This window comes from Anopheles coluzzii, chromosome 3 (assembly GCF_943734685.1).
Source record: "Anopheles coluzzii chromosome 3, AcolN3, whole genome shotgun sequence".
Classification (NCBI taxonomy): domain Eukaryota; kingdom Metazoa; phylum Arthropoda; class Insecta; order Diptera; family Culicidae; genus Anopheles; species Anopheles coluzzii.
The window spans coordinates 70,525,507-70,534,019 of record NC_064671.1 but is presented as its reverse complement, the minus strand read 5'-3'; positions in this window follow the sequence as shown (position 1 = coordinate 70,534,019).

Genomic DNA, 8,513 nt, shown 5'->3' with positions numbered 1-8,513 from the left:
CCAAAAGAAAAGGCGGAGTATGAGGGCAGCAAACACTCGCTTCTGCTTTGCTTTATTTATTTTACATCTGTTAGCCATTTTTCCGCCCAGAAGCAGGGAGACTTTCTTGTCTGGGAGAAGCAAAATCATCTAGTCGCCGGCCGTCCCACCCGTTACTTAGTTGCTTCCAATCTCATCGCCATCATCATCAGCTGCAGAGAATGCAGGGAATGCAAGGAAGAGTTCGCTCTTTTGTTTTGTGCATTGTATTGCGGCAGCTGCATTTACAAAAGGGAAGAAATTGCATTCGAAAAGCTGAGAATGCGCTCGGAAGGAAGCAAAGGAAGGGAGCCCTTTTTTTTTGTTCTTCTTCTTGTTCTTGTTGCTGTCTTTGCAGCTGTGTGTTTCCTCTACAATCACACACCGATTCAGGCAACTGTGTTGGAGTTTGTTTTGTAGTTCGATTTCGAGCTCTGTTTGTTTTAACAAGCATCAGCTATTCATGGCATTTGGATTGGGAAAGTGTTAGCCTCTTCTCGTGTCCGTTCCTTTTCTACTCTATTTTCATCCATTCGATGTGGTCGAAGTCGTTTCTGCATTGCTTAAGCAAATCAGAATTCAAATCAGGCTTGCATCGTTATCACTTTTCGGTAGCTTTTCTTGCGCGTTGAACTGCCCCCGATCGAGCTGCACGAATAAAGAACTTTTTAAACAATCCAATCAACCAAAGAGAGCTTCGATCGAGTACAGAATAGAGTCCAACAATTTAAAGCATTTCCATTTGCAACATAAATTGACGCATTTGCTGAACCATTGAAGCGTTAGACGAGCCATGCAAATAAACTCACCGAACCTCCGGTACGCAAACAGCGTTCTCGCAAAAGCTTATCGAACACTGAAGATTATTTACGAACAAGATGTTGCCGCTCCCGGACAACCAGAACCTGATCCCTGATCCAGAACAAATTGGGTCATCGAGTTGAGCTGACATTTTTCAAGTGGACACCTAGTTCAAACTCACTCACCAAAGCGCTCGTGCCACTGGACACGCCAAAGACAATAGCTCCAGCAAATCCGGTTCTGCACTGGACAGCGCTTGACAGCTCCCGGACGCCGCTCGAAACCGAATCATCTTCCAAGCCCAAGTCTCACATTCCCCATGCCAAGTTGTTCAAGGACGAAACGCTCTTGGAACTTAGTTATGTATTATCGAAACCCCCCCCCCCCCCCCAGATCGATTGCTTGTGTGTGTGTATGTCAGAACTTTCATCAACAGGACAAACCGATCCGAACCCATTCGACTGGACGGATGGATGGACGCACCGTTTGGACGCAATCTGCTTCTGCATGCCAGTGGCAATCGACGTAAATGAAACGAAGTTATCGGCAGGTGGGAAGGGTTAGTTTGATGGTTCACCTTAAATTGTGGCCGGTTGGTTTTCGTGTTGGTTCGTTCTGCATGATTGAAATTGTCCCAAAAGCCGGACAGTCGTCGTCGTTGTCGTAGGGAAGATGTCACTTCAAATAAAGCTGAATTCCTGCATTGAACCGAAACTGTGGATTGTTAATTTGAATATTGGAATTTATTTAAATGTCAAGTCGCCGAAAAAAAAGGAAGAAATATTGATTCCTTTCTCCATGGGAAGGGAGATGTATGGAAAAAGGGGTGAGGGGTAAAACTAATTTGTAAAATTTGCCTATCAGCTGGAAATTGAAACGGCTTCCGAGTAGAGTGTCCCGTAATTGATTGATTTACGGTCAAGCGGTCGAAATAGTTCGTAACAGTCGGCATCCAGCGGAAGAGTCAGAAAATCGATTAAGGTTTCCATCAACCCGTATCGTCTTCCAAATTTCAATCCTTTTTTCAGCAACAAGAAGGTCGTACCCAATCGGTATGTAAATACCGATGATGCTTGTCGTTGAACCTTCTCAAACTCCTTACAGTGTGGGTGTGTGTGTAAGTGCCTCTCTTTCCAACGAGCTCTTAAAGACCGAATAACCCATCGATACAAGACGATTCATTCGTACGCAGAATGACACACGATTAGTGGGACGCTTGTTTTAAATTAGTTTTGCGAGGCGCGCAGTCGTTCGCTGGTGGTGACCACGGCCAAAACGGGCGGTACTTCAAACGATAGTCGCGCTGAAAGCAACACGAGCAACAGCACCGTACCATCAAACAATCAATTAAATCGCTCTCGTTTCCACCAGCACTTAATCGGGTAGGATTGGGGTGCTCGGCGAACACGACTGTTTGTGGGTCGGTTTGATTGAAATTTAATATTAACACAACTCCTCGGAGCCCGGGTTACATGCGTGTGGCGTCGATTAAACATACAGCGTAGCGGCGGGGTGGCGTTTGAAATTGATTTCTGGATTGTCCCACATTTTCCCTCCGACGTGCTTTCGGGCAATGTGGTGATGACAGGGCGCGTGGGGAAGCAGACCACAGAACATGACAATTAATTTCGAATTAGAACGGGTATCAGGCGTGCGCTCATTTCCATGCATGGGAATTGTGTTGCGAGCCTTGAAGGTGGAAAAAGCGATGATAAAGATTTTACTTTGAAGGAAGCGAAGTGACAAACCGCAAGACAAGTTCAAACTTTGCTCGCTAAGAGTTTCGAAAATCAAACGAATTTCGGTGTACACATCTTATGCTCCTTTTTCCTAATCTTACTTCGAGAGGTTCTCATTCCCCAAATCTCGTCTGTCGTACAACCAGATCACCTCATTAAGACCCACCCTCACACGTTTCTCAGCTTGTCTCGTTGACATCCTGCCCTGGGTGATCGCTAATCCCTGCTTCTAATGCCCCATTGCTTGTCGGTATGAGTGTCCTTTCACATGCTCCACTGAAAAACTTTACCGATGCCAGGGAGCAAAGATTATACCTCAACCGAGATCCTTTTCGGCACAACTTCTCCAGCAATGCAGTGCCAGTTGCAGGGCAAGAAGCAGCTTTAAGTTTACGAAGAACGGATGGTAAGAGTTAATTTTTATGCGCCTCTCCCCTAGTTCCCAGTGCTTTGGCTTCTAGCAGGGGTTTGATTCTCATCAGTAGCACACCCCCTCACGGAGCCACACGCCGTGCGCCGTGCCCAAGCTGGTAAAGTATTTCGCAAATCCTTTCGCTCACAACGGACCACACCGGGAGCGAAAGTTTGCCCTTCTTGAGCAGAGCGCTGTTTTGTGCAGCGTGTGCTCGATTTCTTTTCTGCTCGATGCTTCGAGTCCTCGTCCTCAAACCCTCCCCCTATCTCATGTCCCAAATCCCTCCACAAACGGGCGGAAATTGAGAGGTGTGAAAACTATCAAACATTATCCCCGCTTTTCGTGGCAAAAGTGAGCTGTTTGGATAAATGCACGAACTTTGGCACTGAGACAATAAGTACACTACCGCTACCACTACCCGCCCCGGAGGATCAAAGCGTTCGCTTTGTGTGGGAATTGGCATACAGAGAGGTTGCAGTATGTGTGTGTGTATTTATGTTTTTTTGTTTGCAAGAAAGGATTACAAACTTTTATTATAACATTTATTTTTATTACTATCATGAAGCTTCCGTTGCAGTGCTCGGGCCCGGGGGCTGTCCCCGAAAGCCATACTGTAAGCTTTCGGGAGCTAATTTTTTGTTTCGTGCAGAGTATTAGTGGCTTAGCATTTGTTCATGCTGCCCTGCTTTGAAGCCTCCCGGTGCTGCTTTGTTTGGCATCGGTTTTTGTGTGTTGAGATTTTTCGTCAGAGTGTCGTTCTTTGTATTTATTTTTGTGAGACTTTTTTCGTTTAAGGTTTTTTTTAAATTCTTTATGAAATATAGGTCGTTTAGGCACGATGCAAACAAAACTCCACCGGCAGTAAACTATTTTCGAGCGCAATTTAAAAGAACGAAATATTTCACTGAAATATTTCAATTTCAATATTTCATCGGAATATTAAAAATCCGATCCAAGCCTTCGAGATGGTTGGCGCTTTTTCTTCATTTCCTTGCGGAAGCAATCCTTTTCGACCACCACTGACCCCTAGCTACACCACCCAAACACACACAGAAGCTGAACACATTCTTTCAAACGATAGGAGAATTTGGAAAAAGGAAAGGAAAAAAAGCATCCAACCAAAAGCCGCCTTTTGGCCGTATGTTTGTTAACTAGCTCCTGAGTGTTGGCTCACGTTCAAAACGATTCTGCAAACGGGGTTTTTCCAACACAAACGGCGGGCATGGTACCATGAAACGATAACGACTGAATGTGACGACACGATGGGTAAAGTTTAATACCGCTGGCCATAAGAAGGTTACAAAACCCCTGATGGTATCTGATAAATAGAGGAAATTTTATATCTTTACGACTGTGCGAAATGAAAAAGAACAAAAAAAAAATAGTGCTCACACACAAACACGACAAACACGAATAGATTTAAACGAAGGCTTTGGTCTGGGATCATTGTTGCAGACACACATTTCCATAGCAAAGCGTCTTAACAGCGTGTGGCCCGCCGGTTGCAGGATGTTTCAGTTATCAGCGCATACCAATCGCACACTGCCAGGGCATCGCATCGCATCGGATGTATGATAAAAATCTAATTTAAAAAGCCACCACTGGCCACCGAAGATGTTTGTGTTTGATTTCATTTCCCTTCCTTCCTTGCAGAGGCGTCGCAGAAGGCATGAAATGTAGGTCATTGATAGCACCGATACCGATCGAGGGCTAAATCACGCACCCTCACCGAGGAATGGACCGCCGTGACTTCAAAATCGCTTTACATTTTTCAATTAAAGTTGCAGCATTCCATTTCGGAACCGGTTCCAGCAAATGCAAACAAGAATGCCACATTTAAAGTTTCTCCAATCCAAACTCTTCCCATCCACTTGCTGTGTGGCGCTGGCCAATAATTGCGGAACGCGTCTTTCAATTATCGGTGGGAAATATTTCGATAAGCATTTTTCCACTTTTTCCACTCGCTTAAATCATTTCCTAATTATCCTAAGCGGTGCTGGCAGATGCCGGTTAGAAAGCCCTCGCCCATCCAGCGGGCTCACTTGCGCAACTCGCACTTCCGCAAGCACGAAAGTTTAACAATTACGTCTGCTAACTTCTCCAACAACATCATCATCATCGTTCGTTTCATTTCGCGTGAAAAAGTTAACCGATTATAAGCTTTTGTGGTGGTCGCTATTTTTTTGTAGTGTTTTGGTCCGAATGAACGGGCGATGGAGCGATAGCGAACACGGAGAATTATCCTGGGAAGGAATATACATCTCGTGCGCAGTGCAAAGTGTGCAAGGGGAAGAAGGTTTCGCTTGAATTATAAGCCAATCCGCGAGGACACGGGAAAACTCACTGACTGATACATCAAAACAGGGGAGGGGGGGTCCGACTCGTCCGCGCGACCGTAGCAATAATTGTTATTATAGATGTTGTCTAATTACTTGCTCGCCTAATTGCCCGTGAAATTAGCTTTCAGCTCTCGGGATGCCTTCGTGCTACCGAAGGACCGTCCAGGAAAAATGGAATGCGTTGGAAAAGAGAGGGCACGAATGGGCTCCTTCCAACCTCTCTTCACGGCAAAATGACCCACCCCAGAACAAAGGCTCGAAAAGCAAAGAAAAATGAAGGGAAAAATGATAAAAAAAATATCAAATGCAAACGAAAGCAAGTGTTTTTTTTCTTGTTAGCGCGTTCGCTCCATTTTTGCAGGTGATTTGATTTCGCCCTGCTTAGCCAGGGCACCGGTTCGCGCCTCTGCTCAAATTGAATTATTTACTTTCGAATCATTTGCGATTGAATTGCCGTCCATCAATGCAGAAACGCGAAGGAGAGCCATCTACTTTCAATCGAACTCGGGAAAGAGGATGAAAACAAACCCGATTCGCTCCTTCACTTTTAAAAAGAGAAAAAAAAAACAAAATCTTTCCATCGATAACTATTTGTGCTTTCAAGTTTCTGGAGTTTGGTGTTATTTTTAATTTGATTTTTCATTCTCCATTGCTCATATTGCTTTTTTGTATTGATGGTAAGCGGCACCGGGAGGTTGAGAAGGGAGCAAAACTTTGACCCAAACTCGCGAAGCGGCCACGACAGAAACCTCGCCAAGAGAAATCAAAGTTTAATTCCTTCATTTGGTTGATTGTTCTTTTATAGTTTTGTGCCTCTTCCTGACTGAGTGTATGTGTGTGTGTGTCAAAAGATCTTTTGCGAAGGTCTTAGAAGGCAACGGTCTAGAAAAAGAAAAGATCGAGAAGCCCGAATAAAATAGTTAGGAGCGGCCAAAGTGTTTCCGGTTCTGTTTATTTTGTGATTGGTTTTATGATTTTGGTCGTGCCAAACTGTGGTGGCTTAATTTGATTCGATTTCTTCCGAGTGAAGTGAGGCGATCAAAATGGCAGTTTTAGGCAAATGAAAGCATAAAAGAATCTGATTCAATGAAGAAAAGAATTTTGATACTTTCATCATATATTTAACCTTCAAATATATTCGCCAAATATTTTCCAATCATCATCTCGAGTAAGCAATAAACCATCTCCACGACGAAAGTAAAAGTTATTTATATTTGTTCCAGCATTCACTGCTCGATCAACACATTCGAGTTTCGGTCTGAACCGATCACTCCCTTTTTCTCTCTTTCCAACGTCCAATCACCAATCAAATTCAGCTTCCGGGCCGTGAATCAACGCGATTGGAAATTCCACCGGCGTGCCCCGAAATCCTTCCGGGTTAGGACCACAAACCGGATGGTGTGTGTCTTCTTCTTTTTGCTCTTCTTTTGCCAATGCTTGCTCTCCCACGGCTATCCCAATGTTGACCAGTTTCATTAGATTTCCGTTCACACAAAATCCCACCACAATTACTTCCACCCGATCGGACGCGCAGCACAAACATATTTTCGAACTCCCCCACGGCTACATTCTGTCTTCTGCTCGTCTTCAACGCTTTATCTACCCTCTCTCCCTTCTAAGGGAGACTTTCTCTTCCCTGACGCTCTAAACCCCTTGAATAATTTGCATTGACAACAAGAAACGATGGAGAGTCGAAGCAGAGTGAAAGGAGAAAAAAAAGAAAAGTCATAATTCGTCCTTTTTTTCTCCTTTTTCCTGTCGTTTTTCATCACTCAGCGACTTCCTTTTTCTTACGAACGAGCTGCGCGCTAAATTTTCCACCTCCCAGGCAAAAAGGACCCAATAATTCGGCGGGAAGTGAATTGCAATTCCTTCCTTATCCACTGGTGGCTGCATCAGGGCAGAAAACGGAAATGTTAATAATAATAAATATGAAAAGACATTCCGTATTCCATTGACAATGTGGAAAGAGGGTGTTTTCGGTCTTCGCTGCCGTATCGTACTTCTCCTTTCAGTTCGGATGCTGCTTTCGGCGGGCAACAATACGTCGCTAATGATTTCCACATTGTTGTGGCTTTGCCGAACGGTCGGTCGGGTTGGTGAATAGAGGACAATCGAAAATTCGAACGAGGGCGAACCGATCGAAACAGGGGCAAACAACAACTGCAATAGAAGGAACTTAATAACCGAAGAAGGTCAGTGGGTTGATTTGTTGGTAAGTTTATTTACCCAAAGCCAGTAACAATATGTTGAGAAAGTAAGAATTTATACACTTGATTCATTTCATTCCAGGCGAAAAGGCAACATCAGGAATTCATTTCGTTTCACTGGAAGCCATCATTCATTTGATTCATTCCCATGATTCATCGCTCACACGCGAAAGATGAACCGCATTCACGCGTAGTGAGTTTCCTTCATCTCTCATCCCAATCTCATTCCCAGTGAAGGAAAAACTTTCGTTGCCGGTTTCCGTGGCAACCGACATACCGTCCCTCGAGAGTGTTCGCTCCCTGCTTCCTGCACGCAACCCTCCCCCGGACCAGATAGCCGGGCGAAACGCTCATGGCCTTGTGAAGCATGTTTTTGTTTTGACTTTTGCATCCGCATGTGAGCGGGTGCGCGCACGCGTACTAACCCATTTCCACGCCGAAACTTTCGTAGCGCTATTTGCTCTCGTTCTCTTCTTGCTTTGGATTAATCGCTCACTGCTGACACAGACATACACATACACTTCTTCCCAATCACCCTTTAAGTGTGCGGGCATCAAACATTTCCAAAATCCACCGTGCAAGAGAAGAAGAAGACGAAAATAAAACAGCGCTCCACTCCTTCATCAGCTTACTTCACATGGTCGCACGTGAAGAGCGGGCTCGTGATTGCGATTCTCATCTTAAGCACCCTTCCGAAACATATCCGCTTCGATTTGACCAGAAAGGAAGTGACGGACAGAGGCCTCGTACCCCTGCATGCTCCAACGCTCGAATGGAAAGCTCGTAGCTTTTCCGGAGCATTAGTACGATTTTGGACACGCGACGCATAAATCACTCATCATCGTGGCGGCTTTCCGGCGGACTTTAAGATTTATTGGCAGTGGAATGTGAAACGACCAGCTGAAATGAGATAAGCACCGGAATGCTGGGAAACGATGTTCAAAATTAGAGCGCCGAAGCCAAGAAACAACTACAAAGTATTACATTGTCA